The sequence below is a fragment of the Sapajus apella genome, unplaced genomic scaffold (assembly GCF_009761245.1).
Source record: "Sapajus apella isolate SASKATOON/1434 unplaced genomic scaffold, GSC_monkey_1.0 scaffold46, whole genome shotgun sequence".
Lineage (NCBI taxonomy): Eukaryota > Metazoa > Chordata > Mammalia > Primates > Cebidae > Sapajus > Sapajus apella.
Window position 1 is genome coordinate 10,834,735 of NW_022436986.1, and position 17,887 is coordinate 10,852,621.

At 39.4% G+C, this 17,887-nt stretch overlaps 1 protein-coding gene across 1 annotated transcript in view; it reads right to left on the reverse strand.

The window, feature by feature from the left end:
• The window catches only part of LOC116524797 (olfactory receptor 13C2), a 23,903-nt gene extending 18,809 nt beyond the window's left edge, over positions 1-5,094 (reverse strand). Inside the window, exon 1 of the mRNA XM_032240236.1 lies at positions 4,285-5,094. The gene's annotated coding sequence lies outside the window, so the exon portion shown is untranslated. The remainder of the gene's footprint in view (positions 1-4,284) is intronic.
• Positions 5,095-17,887: the final 12,793 nt, after the last annotated feature.

Genomic DNA, 17,887 nt, shown 5'->3' on the forward strand with positions numbered 1-17,887 from the left:
AACCTAATAAAAGTATTGAAGAAAGGGAAAAAATAGGGAAGAGGAGAAAGGAACATAGGGAAAGAGAATGAAAGAAATAAACAATGCAGAAAGAGAACTATCAGGGGAAGCTATGATATTGATCACTCATTCTGGGCCAGAAACTTTGTGATTTTTTTTTTACATGTTACTTCATTTAAACTCCACATTATCCTTTGAAAGATAAGAAAACCTAAAGTGAGAGAGTTCAGCCTAAAGTCATATAACTAATGTATAGCACAGCCTAGGCTCCAAGACTACCTGCTTGTGTCCCAACTTGCCTGAGGCTTTTCAATGAATTATAAAAGCAATACAGAGTATATTGTATAAGAGATTTGGTAATTTACTTTAAAACCTCACTCCCAGGTCAGGAGAACTCAACAATAATCCATGTGTATTCCAACACTGAACGAAGTGTGTCAATCTGGGGGGAGAATCATCAGAAATGAACCCAACCAGTGATTACTGCATTCCTGATTATCCAGAAAATATGTCCTATTCAGGTAAAGCCCAATAATCCAAAATCTTCGTGTTAAAGGGCAAACACCTTTTTCTTTGATTAGGGGTGGAAATTTTTTGTTTGCTTCTTTAAATTATCATACAGTTAGATGTCATATCATAAACTGACTCTTTACCTTTTAGTGTATGGTTCTATGAATTTTAAAACATGTATAGATTCATATAACCACCACAACCAGAACACAGATCTCTTCTATTAGCTCAAAATAATTACTTGTAATATCCTTTTCTTAGTCACCTCTTCCACCTATCCATACATCCTGGTAACCACTGATATTTTCTATTCCTATAGTTTCACCTTTACCAGAATGTCATGTAAATAGAGTCATATGCGCCACTGGAGTTGGGCTTCTTTCACTTAGCATAAAGCCTCTGAGATCCATTCAAGTTGTTATTGCTAAATAGTATTCTTTTGGCTAGATTACTGCATTTTGCCTATCTGTTCACCTTTTGAAGGACATTTGGATTGTTTCCAGTTTTTGGCAATTATGAACAGAGCTACTATAAGTATCTCTGCCCCAATTTTTATATGACCATAAGCTTTCATGTTTTTAGAATAAATAACCAGGAATGAGGTAATAAGCATGTTTACATGTATAAGAAGCTGCCAAACACTTTTCTAGAGTGGTTGTACCAGTTTTGCATTTCAACTAGCAATGTATGAGAACTCCGCTTGCTTCCCATGCCATCACTTAATATTGTCAGTAATTTTTTATCCATTCTGATGGTTATATAGTCACATTTAATAATGATTTATTTTACATTTCCTCGATGACTAATAATGTTGAACATCTTTCTATATTCTTTTTTCCATTCTTTAGTAAAGTATCTGTTCGTATCTTTTGCCCCATTTTTTAACAAATGGGGGTCTTGCTATTTCGCCCAGCCTGTCCCCAAATTCCTGGCCTCAAGCCATTCCCCCACCTCAGCCTCCTAAGTAGCTGAGACTGTAGATTCATATAACCACCAACTTAACCAGAATACAGAACTACAGGTATGCACCACCATGCTCGTTCTATTGCTCATTTTTAATTGAAGTTTCCTTTTTCTTGTTATTGAGTTTTGAGAGTTTTTTTTAATATATTCTGGATATAAGTTATTTTTCATGTGATTTGCATACATTGTCTCCCAGTAGCTGATCTGTCTTCTCATTCTCTAATGCAAACAGCTTTCAGTAGCCATTTTAATTGGTTGCTGCCTAAGTCCAAATTGAACATGATGCAAGGAAAGCCTATGACTAAAGAGACATCTAACAGCTCATCTCATTTAGGTGATACTGCAGAAAAATATGTTTATTGCAGCACTGTTCACAATAGCAAAGACTTGGAACCAACCCAAATGCCCATCAGTGATAGACTGGTTAAAGAAAATATGGCACATATACACCATGGAATACTATGCAGCCATGAAAAGGATGAGTGCATGTCCTTTGCAGGGATATGGATAAAGCTGGAAACCATCATTCTCAGAAGACTGACACAAGAACAGAAAACCAAACATTGCATGTTCTCACTCCTAAGTGGGTATTGAACAATGAGAACACATGGACACAGGGAGGGGAACATCATACACTGGGGCCTGTTGGCGGGGTGGGAAGCTAGGGGAGGGATTGCGGGGGATGGGGGGATGGGGAGGGGTACCATTAGGAGATATATCTAATGTAGATGACGGGGTGATGGATGCAGCAAACCACCATGGCACATGTTTACCTTTGTAACAAACCTGCACATTCTGCACATGTACCCCAGAACTTAAAGTATAATAAAAAATGAAAAATATCCACTGGAAAATAGCCACTCCTTCGGAATGGAAATGGTGGGTTTTGCTTCCAAAAACCTTGCCTCCGAAAGTCTTAAGCCATCTCTTTTCATTTTTCCTCTGTAACAGTCCTTTCCTCCAACTCCACCACCCCTCTACACAAACAAATTTCCAGTAGTATCCTTGTCCATCGATGCAGATGCCATTGAAAATGCTCCAGTTAGTTCACAAAACAAAAAGTAATTTCTGAAAACAAACCAGGCACTTAACACATAGGCCATTTTTCCTTATTCACAAAACTTGGTACAAGTTTAAGGTCTAAATTGAGTCCTTTGAACTTATTTCAACCAACTTCTAACTAACCAGATCTGCCTTTGGCCATTATAAGGGTATTTCTCCTTTCATCCTATTTTGCCCTGATTTCCATCAACTCCACTTTTTACACTTTGGAATTTTTTATACCCTAGAAATACATCCTTTTTTATCTAAATCCCAGATTCACTTTCTTAATGCTATGTTATAAGTAAAGCCACCTCAATTCCAATTCCCTGGTAAATGATGACTGAAAAGCAATTTCATGGTAAGAAACATTCTTCTAACCACTGCCACGATGCAGCCATTATTGTGTCAAGTCCACTTTGTCTAATAGAGGGAACATGCGCTTAAATCCTATCTTGACCAGTTACTAGCTATGACCATGGGCAAAGTATAACTTCTCTGAATCTCATCTACAACATGGGGGTCTTAACAGGCTTATAATGGGATTCTTGAGAGAATAAATAGGCAATGCATGTAAAGTACATAGCATGTAGTAAGCACTGCTTTAGTGTCTTCTTTTCTTCTGTTGACTTGTTCTTCTCTCAATCAAGTTCTTTTATATCTCTGTCCCTAGTATCAACCACTGCACAAGTATCTTTGGAATTTCATTAATCAGACTTTCTCAGGTATCAAGTCTCTTTTCATCTAACTCAACCTACTATTTTCTTTTTACCACATCCATGATATGAGATAGATGTGCAATATACTAATGTGTACTCACTTTGCAGGGAATAGTGTTATACCATTATAACAAAAGTCCACTGCAGTTTAAAACAAGGAACATACAGGGTGACATGTTTAAATAGAGGCTATTTCAGTTCATTCATCTAAAATGTAAATGTGTGCTTGTATATCTCACAAGTATTAGATCTAAAGTCATCATACAAATGCATTGCCAGCAACAAAAAACATTAAAAATATTCAAACATCTCCAAAATACTCATGCAAGCATAAAAAGTCAAAATTCTTCCTACTAGCTAAAGACTCATTGCTCCTCTTTATTTACATTTTCACAAATTCAAAGATATATTCAAGAACAAGTAATAAAATGTTTGGGTTTCAAATAGTACACCTAGTTAGAGGCTGTGGGACAGGGACCATGCTAGAATATTGTCTACTCATGATTACTACTGGACGGACATTTGCTAAACAGAACAAAATAAACCTGAATTGGTGCTGTGATTTAAGTGGCCACAGAATCAGAACTTTGGTGATAACAGACTGCTCTGTATTCTGGATCAAGAGTAAAGATCGGCTGCCTATTGAGCAGCAGAAGAAAGATGACACTGTTAGATGCATACACGTGTGCTTGTAATAAAGTGAGGACCACAGAGCTATATTATATACTGTTATTTATATAGTTATATAACTTTATTTCCAGTTAGAAATTATAAACATATTCTGCAGTAGGACTGTTGAAAAAAACTATAAATATAAACATCATCTGTTTTGAATGTTAAAATTACTTAGTTTGTTGGTAATATTTTTTCTTTTTTTTTCAATTTTCTGATTATATCTGAGACAATCCTCTTGGATTTTTGAAACTATTTCCTGTATACTTTCTCTAATAAGAAATATCACATTTTCAAAACACATGGCTTATTTCAATTCATTTCATAAGGCTGACTCCCACCCTTAGATTTGTGTTAGTAATATGCCTTCAGCAATTACCTCTAAATGGAATGTTGGCTCATTTCCTAGGTTGCAATGCACAGCGGAATAGTTTGCCTTGATCTTCTACTTTTAGGCTGTCCAGCAAAATTTTCTGTGAAGCTGATGGATTTCTGAAGAAGGGGGTCACTGCTTGGAAGCCATAATGGCACAGGTTAAATTATCTGTAAAATATTGATAACAAAGGTGTTATTTCTAAATTGTTTCAAAACTCCATACATTACATCAGATACATTTACAAAGGGACGGTACTTTAGTTCTGCTTGTTCAAATGTAAGAGGAGAACAAAATATTGGGCAGTTCAATTTGTGAATATGGCACATTACATTTGTCCCTGAAGCCCATGTGGAAACATTGTCCCATTGAGATGACCCAGGAAATTCTCTGAAGAACCTTCCTTAGGCTCAGGGAGGCAATTTAAATATTTCCTGCTCTCAGGGACTTCTGCAAATTTCTAAGCCATAACTTTAAATTGCTCCAGGCAAAATATATTCAAAACTTTTAGAAGTTTCAAGAACAATGCCCTAAAGACTTAATTATATGAGACCCATTATTGTACTTTACATAACCAATCAGAAGCCTTGAAGACATGTCTTATACCATTTTCAATCTGCTACTATAAACTGCTGAGATCCTTTCTCCAAATACATTCTAATGACTTGGTCCAGACCTTTGTTCATCCTATCATGCTGTCTTGTATGGAGTACAGCAGAAAGAACTCAGGCTACATTAAGTCTTGGATATTAACAATAGTAACACAGAATATAAATTTCCAGGCATCATTACAAAGGTTTTATAGATATTATGTCATTTAATTTGTTTTTGTTAAATTAGTAAGTAAAGAAAAAACAAGTTTAATGTACAACTAATCTAGAAATAATTGTATTTTTCTCTGAAATTTATAATTTACATGTTATTGCAAATGTGGTGGCATTTTGAAATTCACAAATTCAGAAATTTTTAAATCATACAATTAAAATGTAGAATCTATTAAGCTATTCAACTTTTTTTACTGTAATTCCAGAAGCTAATTTGTAACTTCTTCTCATTCCATGCTGTAGGAATTTCCAAAAAATTTACCTAAACAGATATATCTATTCCCCATATTTATTGGCATAAAAGTCTTACCTAATTTACCATGAGAGAATGTGTTAGGAAAACCATCCCGGCTCACAGGGAATTGCTTTCTGGCCATCCTCTTAAGTTCTGATATGTCACCATGTGGCTAAGTTTTTGATATAGTTTGGCTGTGTCCCCACCCAAATCTCAACTTGAATTGTAACTACCAGAATTCCAACATTGTGGGAGGGACCCATTGGGAGGTAATTGAATCATAGAGGCCAGTCTTTTGCATGCTATTCTTATGATAGTGAATAAGTCTCATGAGATCTGATGGGTTTATCAGGGGTTTCTGCTTTTGCTTCTTCCCCATTTTCGCTTGCTGCCACCATGTAAGAAGTGCCTTTCTCCTCACACCAGGATTCTGAGGCCTTCCTAGCCATGTGGAACTGTAAGTCCAATTAAACCTCTTTTGCTTTGCACTCTCAGTTATGTTTTTATTAGCAGCAGGAAAACGGACTAATACAGTAAATTGATACCAGTAGAGTGGGGCATTGCTGAAAAGATCTCCGAAAATGTGGAAGCAACTTCGGAACTGGGTTTCAAGCAAAGGGTGGAACAGTTTGGAGGGCTCAGAAGAAAACAGGATACAGACTTGTTGAATGGCTTTGCCCAAAATGTTGATAGCGATATGGACAATAAGGTCCAATCTGAGGTGGTCTTAGACAGAAATGAGGAACTTGCTGGGAGCTGGAGCAAAGGTGACTCTTGTCATGTTTTAGCAAAGAGACTGGTGGCATTTTGCCCCTGCCCTAGAGATTTGTGGAACTTTGAACTTGAGAGAGATGATTTAGGGTATTTGGCAGAAGAACTGTCTAAGCAGCAAGGCACTCACTACATGGCTTGGGTGCTATTAAAGGCATTCAGTCTTATAAGGGAAGCAAAGCATAAGTTTGGAAACTTTGCAGACTGACAATGTGATAGAAAAGAAAAACCTATTTTCTGAGGAGAAATTCAAGCTGGCTGCTGAATTTTGCATAAGTAACAAGGAGCCAAATATTAATCCTTAAGACAATGGGGAAATTGTCTCTAGGGCATGTCAGAGGTTTTCACAACAGCCCCTCCCATCACAGGTGAGAGGCCTAGAAGAAAATGGTTCTGTGGGCCAGGGCCAGGGACCCCCTGTTGGGTGCAGCCTAGGGACTTGGTGTTCTGCATGCCAGCTGCTCCAGAGGTGGCTAAAAGGGGCCAATGTAGAGATCAGGCCATGACTTCCAAGAGTGGAAGCCACAAGCCTTGGCAGCTCCCTCATGGTGTTGAGCCTGCAAGTGCACAGAAATCAAGAATTGGAGTTTGGAAACCGCCACCTAGATCAGAAAATGTATGGAAACACCTGGATGCTCAGGTAGAAGTTTGCTGCAGGGGCGGGGCCCTCGTGGAGAACCTCTGCTAGGGCAGTGCAAAAGAGAAATGTGGTGTTGGAACCCCCACACAGAGTCCCTACTGGGACACTGCAGAGTGGAGCTGTGAGAAGAGGGCCACTGTTCTCCAGGCCCCAGAACGGTAGATCCACTGACAGTTTGCACTATGCACCTGGAAAAGCCGCAGACACTCAATACCAGTCTGCTAGAGGAGCCAGGAGAAAGGCTGTATCCTGCAAAGCCACAGGGGCAGAGTTGCCCAAGATCATGGGAATGCACCTCTTGCATCAGTGTGACCTGGATGTGAGATCTGGAGTCAAAGGAGATCATTTTGGAGCTTTAGAATTTGACTGCCTTGCTGGATTTCAGACTTGCATGGGCCCTGTAACCCCTTGTTTTGGCCAATTTCTCCAATTTAGAATGGTTGTGTTTACCCAAAGCCTGTACCCCCATACTATCTAGGAAGTGACTAGCTTGCTTTTGATTTTACCGGCTCATGGGTGAAAGGGACTTCCTTGTCGGGGATGAGACTTTGGACTGTGGACTTTTGGCTTAATGCTGAAATGAGTTAAGACTTTAGGCAAGTGTTGGGAAGGCATGATTGGTTTTGAAATGTGAGGACATGAGATTTGGAGGGGCCAGGGTGGTATTATATGGTTTGGCTGTGTCCCCACCCAAATCTCAACTTCAATTGTATCTCCCAGTATTTCCACGTGTTGTAGGAGTAACGTGGGGGAGGTAATTGAATCATGGGGGCTGGTCTTTCCTATGCTATTCTCATGATAGTGAATAAGTCGCATGAGATCTGATGGGTTTATCAAAGGTTTCTGCTTTCACTTCTTCCTCATTTACTCCTGCCACCACCATGTAAGAAGTGCCTTTTGCCTCCCACCACGATTCTGAGGCCTCCCCAGCCACGAGGAACTGTAAGTACAATTGAACCTCTTTTCCTTCCCAGACTCAGGTATGTCTTTATCAGCAGCATGAAAACAGGCTAATATAGCTTCCCTCCTAAGAACAAAGTGGTTTTGGAATTCTGTGCTTTGTTTCATAACTATGTACTTTTTTTATATTGAGACAAAGTCTCACTTTGTTGCCAGGTGTGATCTCGGCTCACTACAACATCTGCCTCCCAGGTTCAAGCAATTCTCCTGCCTCAGCCTACCAAGTAGCTAGGACTGCAAGTACACACCACCAGGCCCAGCTAATTTTTGTTTTTTTAGGAGAGATGGAGTTTCACCATGTTGGCCAGGATGGCCTCAATCTCTTAACCTTGTGACCCACCCATCTTGGCCCCAAAAAGTGCTAGAATTACAGGCATGAACCACCATGCCCGGCCTACTTCTTTTTAAGAAATAAAAAGGTAAGTTCTCGGAAGGCTCTCTACTCATTTTTCCCTCCTCATTCTTGCCAAGTTGAACCTGTAAATTCAATATCTAGCATTACTTAAGTAAAGCCTCCAAATCAGTCATATCAGAACAGTTTCAAGTTAATGAGATTGTTCACTTACTTTGTTTGGCAAAATTTTTAGTTACTATTTTTTAACCTATTTCATTAAACCTAGGATACAGATAATACTTCTATAAAATTAAATGATCCATTAAAACGTCCCTGCATCAGAAAATTTTTAAAAGTACAGTTATTTCTTCTGATATAACTTAGGATGTGAAAAACATCCTAATGAGCATGCAGTGCAGCTCAGCCTCTATGTGTGATCTCCAGAAATTGCCTATTTAAATTAAGATTTGATGATTTTTACTGAGCCTTTCTAATATAATTATGTACCTGCTTCCATTCTTTTTTTTGAATTACATTTTTCTTTTATTCATATGTATCCGTATTTATTTTAGAAACTTAGAAATTTCAGTAAAGATACTAAGATTAATTTTTTGAATATCTCTTTTCAGGCTTTATTCTGAGTAAGTTTTCTTGCTTTAGGATTTGGTTTTGCAAACAATGCTAAATACTGTTTTTGTTTTTCTTTTAACTATATTAACATATGTTTATATTAATATAAATTCTTCAAAACTATCATTTGTTATGAATATTCCATTAAATAAAAATACTATGATGATTTTATATTTCCCTTTCATCACAATAGACAAACATAAAAATCATAACAAAATTATCCAATCCTCCAAGTTCTATAAAAATAATTTATTAGGGACTCCTTATAGTCCTAAATTTTCATTATCTTTACCCAAACAGGTTATAAGACTTCACCTTAAAGAAGAAAACATAAATGCCAGAAGTCTCTAGCACAAAGTATTGAAACACAGTGCTATTTATTTATTTTTTTTTTTTTTTTGAGACGGAGTCTCACCCTGTCACCAGGCTGGAGTGCAGTGGTGCGATCTAGGCTCACTGCAACCTCCGCCTCCCACGTTCAAGCGATTCTCCTGCCTCAGCCTCCCAAGTAGCTAGAACCGCAGGCATGTGCCACCACACCCAGCTAATTTTCGTATTTTTACTAGAGACAGGGTTTCACCACATTGGCCAGTATGGTCTCGATCTCTTTGACCTTATGATCTGCCCGCCTTGGCCTCCCAAAATGCTGGGATTATAGATGTAAGCCACCACACCTGGCCCAACAGTGCTTTTTCAATGATCAAAAACTTGGAATCTATCAACTGCTTTTTTGAAAAGTTACACTAGCATTACAAGAGAAATACAAATAATGGCCTCTATGCTATTATCTTTAAAAAAATACTAATCAAAAGAGATGGGTGGATTCCATTGGGATACTTGCAAGTAAAATTATTTGGAAACAACCATCTTGAGGAGGAAACCAGGAGGAAAAAATAAATGATTGAATAAACTATACTGCAGAGGTCACTGGGCTGAATAAGACAAATGTACTACCTTATTCTCAACATAAAATAAATATTTTCTGAAAGCAACTTTCAAATAGGAATAAACATTCTGGAGAAGTTAAAAGAAAAGGAATGGCTTTTCACTTAATTCATACCTTCCCTGAAACAGGTTCAGTATGAACCCCAGACTACTGACGTTTGTTCAAAGTCCCTATCAGAATTTTACTGTCCAGCTGAGAGTGTATGCCTTTAGTCAATCAAATTCTAATAATAAATAGTACCAAATAGGAGTGTATCTTGGCCTATCCACCTTTTCCTGCTCTATTTAGAGGCTTGCATAGTTTAGGGAAGCTTGAATTAGATGTCAATCCTCCTTTGCAAAGCCAATAGGATTAGAAATTCTCTTCTATGTTGAATATTATTTCATTAAGGAGAAGCATAACATAATAGTCATTGGCAAATGACTATTATAAGGCAAATCCTATACCGTAACCAAAACCATTGTTTGAACATACTAAGTATTAATACTAAGTATACTTGTCTATTGGGACAATTAATGTATTTGTCTAGGGATATATTTTGCAGCTGAGGGAGAATACCGTGAAGATGCAGAGTTGTTTTTAAAATGATATACTGTGATGCATTACTACAAACAAGAAGATCACCTGCTGATAGTTACCCATTAATTTTTTTTAAGTTAAAATCATTTTCTTTAGGCTCTTTGGCTCACAACAAAGATGCTTAAGCTGATTCAAAATTCCTTCTTTAGGAAAATACTGGTCCTAACAATAAATTTAACAAGTAGAAGAAAATGACTTTCATATGTACAGATATAAAAGGCTGGCTCTTCGGTGTGAAATTTGGTTGCTTTTATTTCTAAAATATCAAGAACCCAAAATTACTTGCAATAAACTATACAAAAGTCTTATCTCCAAGTCTCACCCAAATACTGTTTCACATCAGCTGTCTAATTACTATCCTGCACACAGTTAAAGCACCAAGGTGCTCTCTAAGGTATTAAAGAGAGATGGTCAGAGATACCTTGCTGCTCATGTGTGTTCTGTAGATGAGCAGCATCAACCTCACCTGGGAACATGTTAATAAATGCAGATCTCAAAACCCATGTCAGACCCACTGAATCAGAATCTTTTACAAAGATTTCCCAGGTGACTCCTGGGAATATTAAAGTTTGAGAAGCACATTGACTAAATCAGTTACATTCTTCCTCAGTTGCACATTAGAATCACCTGCAGAGCATTATTAAAAAGATGTCTGATTCCCACCCAATGAAATATAGTTTAAAAAATTACATGGGATTTAAAATCAGAAAACTCAGATTTCAATAGCAGCTCACTCACACTATAATTTTATATAAATTTCATCTTTCAAGATTTTAATTTCCCTCAGAGAATTACAGTGATGATAAAATTAGTAATGTGTGTGATCATATTTGTAAACCATAAAACCCTAAACCAATGGTAGTGTTAATGGTTTGTATGGTATAAACTCAAATAAATAAGTCTGTTGATTAAAGTTTGCTCTCTCTGATGCTAATTTTTCAAAGTGGAGTTTATGGATCAATTGTATCCATAATAACTGACACTTGTTAAAAATGCAAATAGTTCTTCCCTTCCTCAGGCCTAATGCATCAATCTCAGGAAGTGGAATACATAGGACAACGTAGGTCATACATGAGGACATACCAAATACTTTATGAGCTAAAAGAGGAATCACTGAAGCTAATCACATTCCTGTTACCACTACTCCAGCTAGTACTAGCATAGCTGTTGGAACTCCAACTTGTATGACCTCTTACTTTACATAATATAGGGCCATTCGTTTAACTCACATGCTGTGTCCTTTTCTGGATTTTTCATACTGCAGGTATGAAAAAGTAAATGGAAAGGACTAATTGAACAATGGAGTTTGAGTTGATTCTCATAAGTCTACCTGAGCACTCATAAGTTGACAAAAACTCCTTTTTGTCACATGCTTAGTGGTGTATCTAGTGACCCTCTTGGGGAACAGAATCTAGATCATCCCAACACTCCTGGTTTCTCACCTATATTGATTCCGTGGAATCCTTCCTTCCTAGTTATCGGTTTACATCCTTTTTTGCTCCCTTAACGCTGATAAACTTCCTATCAGAGGGGGAAAAACTCTCTCTCACAGACTGTATTATACAAATGTCCATCTTCTATTCCATGGGGTCTATGGAAAGTGTGCTCCTAGCAGTGATGGCATATGATAGCTGTGTGGTCATCAGCAAATTCCTGAGATATCTGCTCATCATAAATAAGGTGCTTTGGCCGGGCTTGGTGGTTCACACCTGTAATCCCAGCACTTGAGGTCAGGAATTCAAGACCAGCTTGGCCAACATAATGAAACTCTATCTCTACTAAAAATATAAAACATTAGCCCGGTGCAGTTATGGATGCCTTTAATCCCAGCTACCTGGGAGGCTGAGGCAGGAGAATCTCTTGAACCCGGGAGGTGGAGGTTGCAATGAGCTAAGATCACACCACTGCACTCCAGTCTGGGCAACAAGAGTGAAACTCTATCTTAAATAAATAAATAAAGTGTGCTGTGTTTTCATATCCGCAGTCTCTTATGAATTAGGATTTCTCAACAGACTGGCACAAGATGTACTAACAGTCACATATGAATACAGTTTTGTGGAAAACGTCATTAATCATCTTTATAAAATATTATAGTTAATGAATCTGGCCTGTCAGGTATTTCCTCGAATGAGAATACATTAATATTGGCTAAAGTAAACCTTTCATTTATTACTACCACTTCAGTGCTTTATATTCAGTTCTTTATATTTTCACCATCCATGCTGTATTGAAATCAATTCAACTGAAGGAAGGAAAAAGGCTTCTTCTACCTGTTCGGCCCACATAGCAGTGGTGATTGTGTTTCATGGGACTATCCTCTTCATGTACATGAAGGCAACATCTAAAGGCACTACTTCAGAGAAACTGGTCGACCTGTTCTGTGGGGTAGTAATGCTCATGCTCAATCTTATCATCTGTAGCCTGAGGAATATGGGGGTGCTTGGGGCTATGAAAAACCTGATCAGTATGAGTAGACCCTGGTGCTGGAAAGATGATGAGAAACTGACATCTCTGAGTTCATGTACAAAATTAGCTCACATATTTTGAGGCAAGAGTTTTAAATATAAATAGAACAAAAGAAATGACGACTACGTATAGAAACAAAATTTCAGCATTAGAAAGAAGTTTCAACATTAATAATCTAATATTTCTGTTTAAGAAAATGACTGTGACCTCATAAAAATATAGAGACAAGTGGTGTAAGAAGTTCATGTAAAGTGATAGCAATAAGACAAAAAATACTTTAAGCCTTTTCAAGAAAAGACAATGTAACTCCTTAACAAATAAAACACATTTGTCAGCCCTCTTTGGAATACCTTTTATATATTTACTTGTTTATGCTCCTTTGTTATTTTACCCTTATCTGGCCCCAACCTACATTTCTAGATACATATTTCACCCTTTTCTTTCCATGCACACATTGCCTCAATCCCCTTTTCACATTCTGTGTTCCATTCTCCGTGTATTTACACAACGATTTCATGTTCTTTCACACCTAACCACAACAGTACATGTTACTTCCTCTGCATTATCACATTTCTCCTTCTCCGGTAAAACCTCAGGAGAGATGGGCAAAGTGTCATATCCTCTGCAAAGCCTTCCAATACCTGCATTCAAATAGCAAAAACAGATCGGGTGCAGTGGCTCACACCCGTAATCCCAGCACTTTGGGAGGATGGGGCAGGCGGATCACAAGGTCAAGAGATTGAGACTATCCTGGCCAATATGCTGAAACCTGGTGTCTACCAAAAATACAAAAATTAGCTGGGCATGGTGGCGCACACCTGTAGTCCCAGCTACTCGAGAGGCTGAGGCAGGAGAATCGCTTGACCCTGGGAAACGGAGGTTGCAGTGAGCCGACATCATACCACTGCACTCCAGCCTATCAAAAGAGCTAGACTCCATCTCAAAAAGAAAAACAACAGTAATTACTTTTGCACCAACCTAACATTTATACCCTGCTCTGTGCTGCCCCAAACCTTTACTTCTACTACAATTCTACTACAATGGTTTTTCTTTTATGCTGTAACCATTGTTAGCTTCTGAAATCTTCTCAGTGGCAGGACCATGGCTCACTGTTCTCTTCATGAAATCTAATGCCATATTAATTTAAAATAGTAGGCAGCAATTAACTGCTGAATGAATTAATATTTTAAAAGAACAGTAAAAATAAAACTCCAAGTATTCAAACTAAAAGAAATCAACTTTATGTATTATTTGATCCCCCCAACCACAATTCCAAACACTTTTGGTATAATACTAGATAATCTTTTTTTTTTTTTTTTTTTTTTTTTGAGACATGGTCTCCTCTCTGTCACCCACTCTCGAGTGCAGTGGTGCAATCTTGGCTCCATGCAGCCTCCACCTCCTAGGCTCAAGTGATCCTCCCACCTTAGCCTCCCAAGTAGCTGGGATTACAACCATGCACCACCATGCCCAGATTTTTTTTTTAGTGGGGGGGGGGTTTACCACATAGCCCAGGCTGTGGTGAGATTATAGGCATGAGCCACTGCATCCAGCCTCAGATAATCTTTTAATATAGGAGAAACTAGGAGAAAAAAAAGACTGAATAAAATATACTGCAATGGTCATTGAGCTGAATAAGACAAAAAAAAAAGCATATCAGTATACATTATTCTCTGATAATCAGTTGATATTATTGTCCATGACTAAACCTCCCTTAAAGAGCACTAATTCTTTCTCTCTGGTTCAGAAACAGTAAATAACTTTATTCTGAACATTTTCTCTCCATAAAAACTTTACCCTGGGTGGCTAGTGAGTTCTTACTATGTAGTAATGTTGTCTAAGATATCATCACTATTCCTCTTCTGTGTGTTTGCCCCAGTACTGTACTACAAACTCATACCCAAATTTTAAGAACAAATTTTAAAGTAATTGCAAATATTGGGTGGTATTTTTTAGAGCATATGCTAAAACACTGTGGAGTAATGTTTCTTTAGAAGGAAATTCATTTGCAGCATATACGAAAAACTGTCTCCATTTTCAAAAAATCAGAAGCAAAATTCTAATACTTCTTCAGAGGAATGTCAGCACAGGTAGCAGGAAAAACAAGTATTCTTAAATTTTATAACAATTTCTCTCTTCCCCTCCTGTCTTCCTGAAATATCTCCAGAAAGAAGTTATGTCATTTCTTATTTTTCTTATTTTCTTTTTTGAGATAGAGTCTCACGCTGTCGCCCAGGCTGGAGTGCTGTGGTGCAATCCCGGCTCACTGCAACCTCCGCCTAGTGGGTTCAAACAATTCTCCTCTGTCAGCCTCCAGAGTAGCTGAGATTACAGGTGCCCACCACCACACCCGGCTACTTTTTTGTATTTTTTAGTAGAGACGAGGTTTCACCATGTTGGCCAGTCTGGTCTTGGACTCCTGACCTCAAGTGATCCACACGCCTTGGCATCCCAGAGTGCTGAGATTACAGGTGTGAGCCATTGCGCCCAGCCGTTGTTTCATTTCTTAAGCTAGCACTACATTTATTGTAGACAGAGAGGGTTTTACATCCTACAGCCACTCATTACCTGTGACCTTAGCAAAGTCACTCCTTTTGTGGCTTTTGCATTTTGGCTAGCAGGAGGGAAGAGTGCACAGTGGCTTTTTCTCCGCTGTTGCTTGGGTGAGCAGGATACAGGGTTACAGTGTTACAGGATTTCTTCAGTGTCGTTTCGCCAACCAGAAATCTCGATGGCCACTGTGAGCTCTGCCGGGGGCCTCGCTTGGGTCCTCTGGGCTTGCTCCACCCGCTCCGCCCAGCAGGCTGTGCTCAACTCACACCACCAGCCGTGATCCCACGCCTGCCACAGCTCTGCCCTTAGCCCGTGGCTGGACCCAGCGCGCCACGAGCGGTTTCTGCGTTGGGTGCCGGCATCTAGACAAGGTGGTGGCACCCGAAAACTCGGAGATGCCAGCAACCGTGGAGCCCCAAGGGGTTTTACGGCTTTTGCTCTGGGAGTCCCGAGGTCTGAACCCCCAAGATATGTTACAGCTCTCTTTCCGCCGCCCATAGATCGGTGGACAGGGCCATGTTACAGCTCGTCCATTCCCATGGCCCACAGCTCAGGTTCCTGTCCTGCAATCTAGAGGAATAAGGTGTGTGGACACCGGAGAGTGGGTAAGGCAGAGAATTTTATTTAGCAACAGATAGAAAGCTCCCAGCAGAGAGGGAACCCAACAGTGGGTAGCCATCTGTCTGGCTGAGTCCTGGGGAGCTTTATGGACTCAGAATGGGGGAGTGCGTGCTGACAGGGTCCATGGGTGGTCTTGGAAAAAGCCCCATTCAATTGGTTAAAATGCACAGAGGAAGTTCTCACACCAATCGTTGACTCTATCCAGCCAGCATCTCCATCTTCAGGCTTCAGGCTAATCTTTGGCTTGAAGGTTGACTTTTACCGGGGCGTGTCCCTGTCTGCGTAAGAATTTGTCTGTCTCCTGCCACTATCACTCTTAGCCTAAAACTCCTCATTTGTAAAATGACAGTAATGTCTGTTACAGAGTTCTCTCAAATTAATGCTTGAGTATAGGGACTGTATCCTATCCAACATTTAGTTTCCAGCACTAGCAGAAGGACAGGCACATTCCCAATGTTGAATAAATAAGACAAAAATTTAATCAACAAAAATGAAGACAATCATATGTTACACTATTACTGTTAATTAATTTTTTTTAATTTAAATAGCATATGTGGGATACCTTGCATATGTTTTGTATTCCTTTAAATGGTGCTGAAAAAGAAACGTCTGGTCTCAATTTAGAAGTAGTTGAATCTCTGGAGATTAGACTTCAGAATCAGTATATTTTTTAGTTTGCCAGATGATTCTAATTAGAAGCCAGATTGACAAACACTAACCAAACTGTCTGTTATTAAAGGCTTTTCGATACTTGGGGACCATGGCATATGTTACGCTCCCTGCACTGTCACATTTCATATTCTCTGATGAAATGTCTCTCCCTCTAGAGAGTCTTCCAAAACTCCCCAGAGTAATGGAAACCTTCCTCTCTGCTGTCTCTGACACTTTCTTATACTATAGTGCTTAGCTATTATATTGTAATTATTTGAGACCTTCTCAAATCTTCCCAATGGCAGGAAACCTGGCTTTATGTTTTAAAGAGAGAAACAGAGGCAGTGAGATGCCCAATGCCCAAAAAATAAAAATACTAAGAAGTTAATAAATGAACATATGGAAGAAAAAAAAGTATAATAAAAATTCAGTCCAAGAGACACATTTAACACATGGAATAAAAAAGAATGGGAGAGTAGCCTCAGCAGGATGGCCAATAAGAGGTGCCTAATAATCATTCCTGCCCCAGAAAAGAACCAAAACAATGAATAAACAACTACATTTCAATAAGAATGATTAAAAGAGTGGGCCGTAGTACATTAAAGAAGTGGTAGAAACTATAAAACACAGAAACTCAGGCTGACTACATAGAAAAGGGAACAAAGTACCCTGCCTCTGCCTCCTCATCAACCCATATGGGATCAGCTGGAAACCAAGAGGGATTTCTCTGCCAGGAAAAGGTAAGCAGGAAGCCTCCAGCAACTCCCATTACCACCACTGTAGTCTTTGCTGTGAGAGAATCCTGTGGTCCTCATGGAGCCTGAACCCAGTTTAAGGGAGCTGCCTGGAGTTCAATTCTACTCCAGAGAAGAAGCTCATGTTGTGCCCCATCCCACCCACCCTCGTGTCCCAAGCTGCCACTGCACTTGACATCTTGAAATGGAAGCCACTACCTCTGGGGGGTCAGTAGCCACTGCACCTGTCCAGTTCTGAGTCTCTACCATCATTGCACCATGCTCACACATGGTAGTACACCATTCACCAGCTGGGCTTGCCAACCCTGGAAACAGGCTCCCTAAGAGACACTCCATCTTCCCCATTCCAGTGGCTGCTGCTCTCCACTCCTGACAACTCAGAGCCTTGGCATGCCACCCCTAGGAAAGCAGTGCCTGAGCCAGCAGAGTAGCCATGATCCCCCAGCATGTAAACCAGCCTCATGTCCCTCCCCTGAGGAAGCTACATCCAAGGTGTTGAAGCAGCTCTGCAGTCTTGATGTCCAAGTCAGCCTTGTGCCTCAGCCCCAGAAAACTGGAGCTATAGCCCAGGAAAGCAGCTGCAATTACAGTGCCCAAGCCCACACAATGCCCTGCCTCTTGGGGATGAGGCTCCCCAGCCCAGT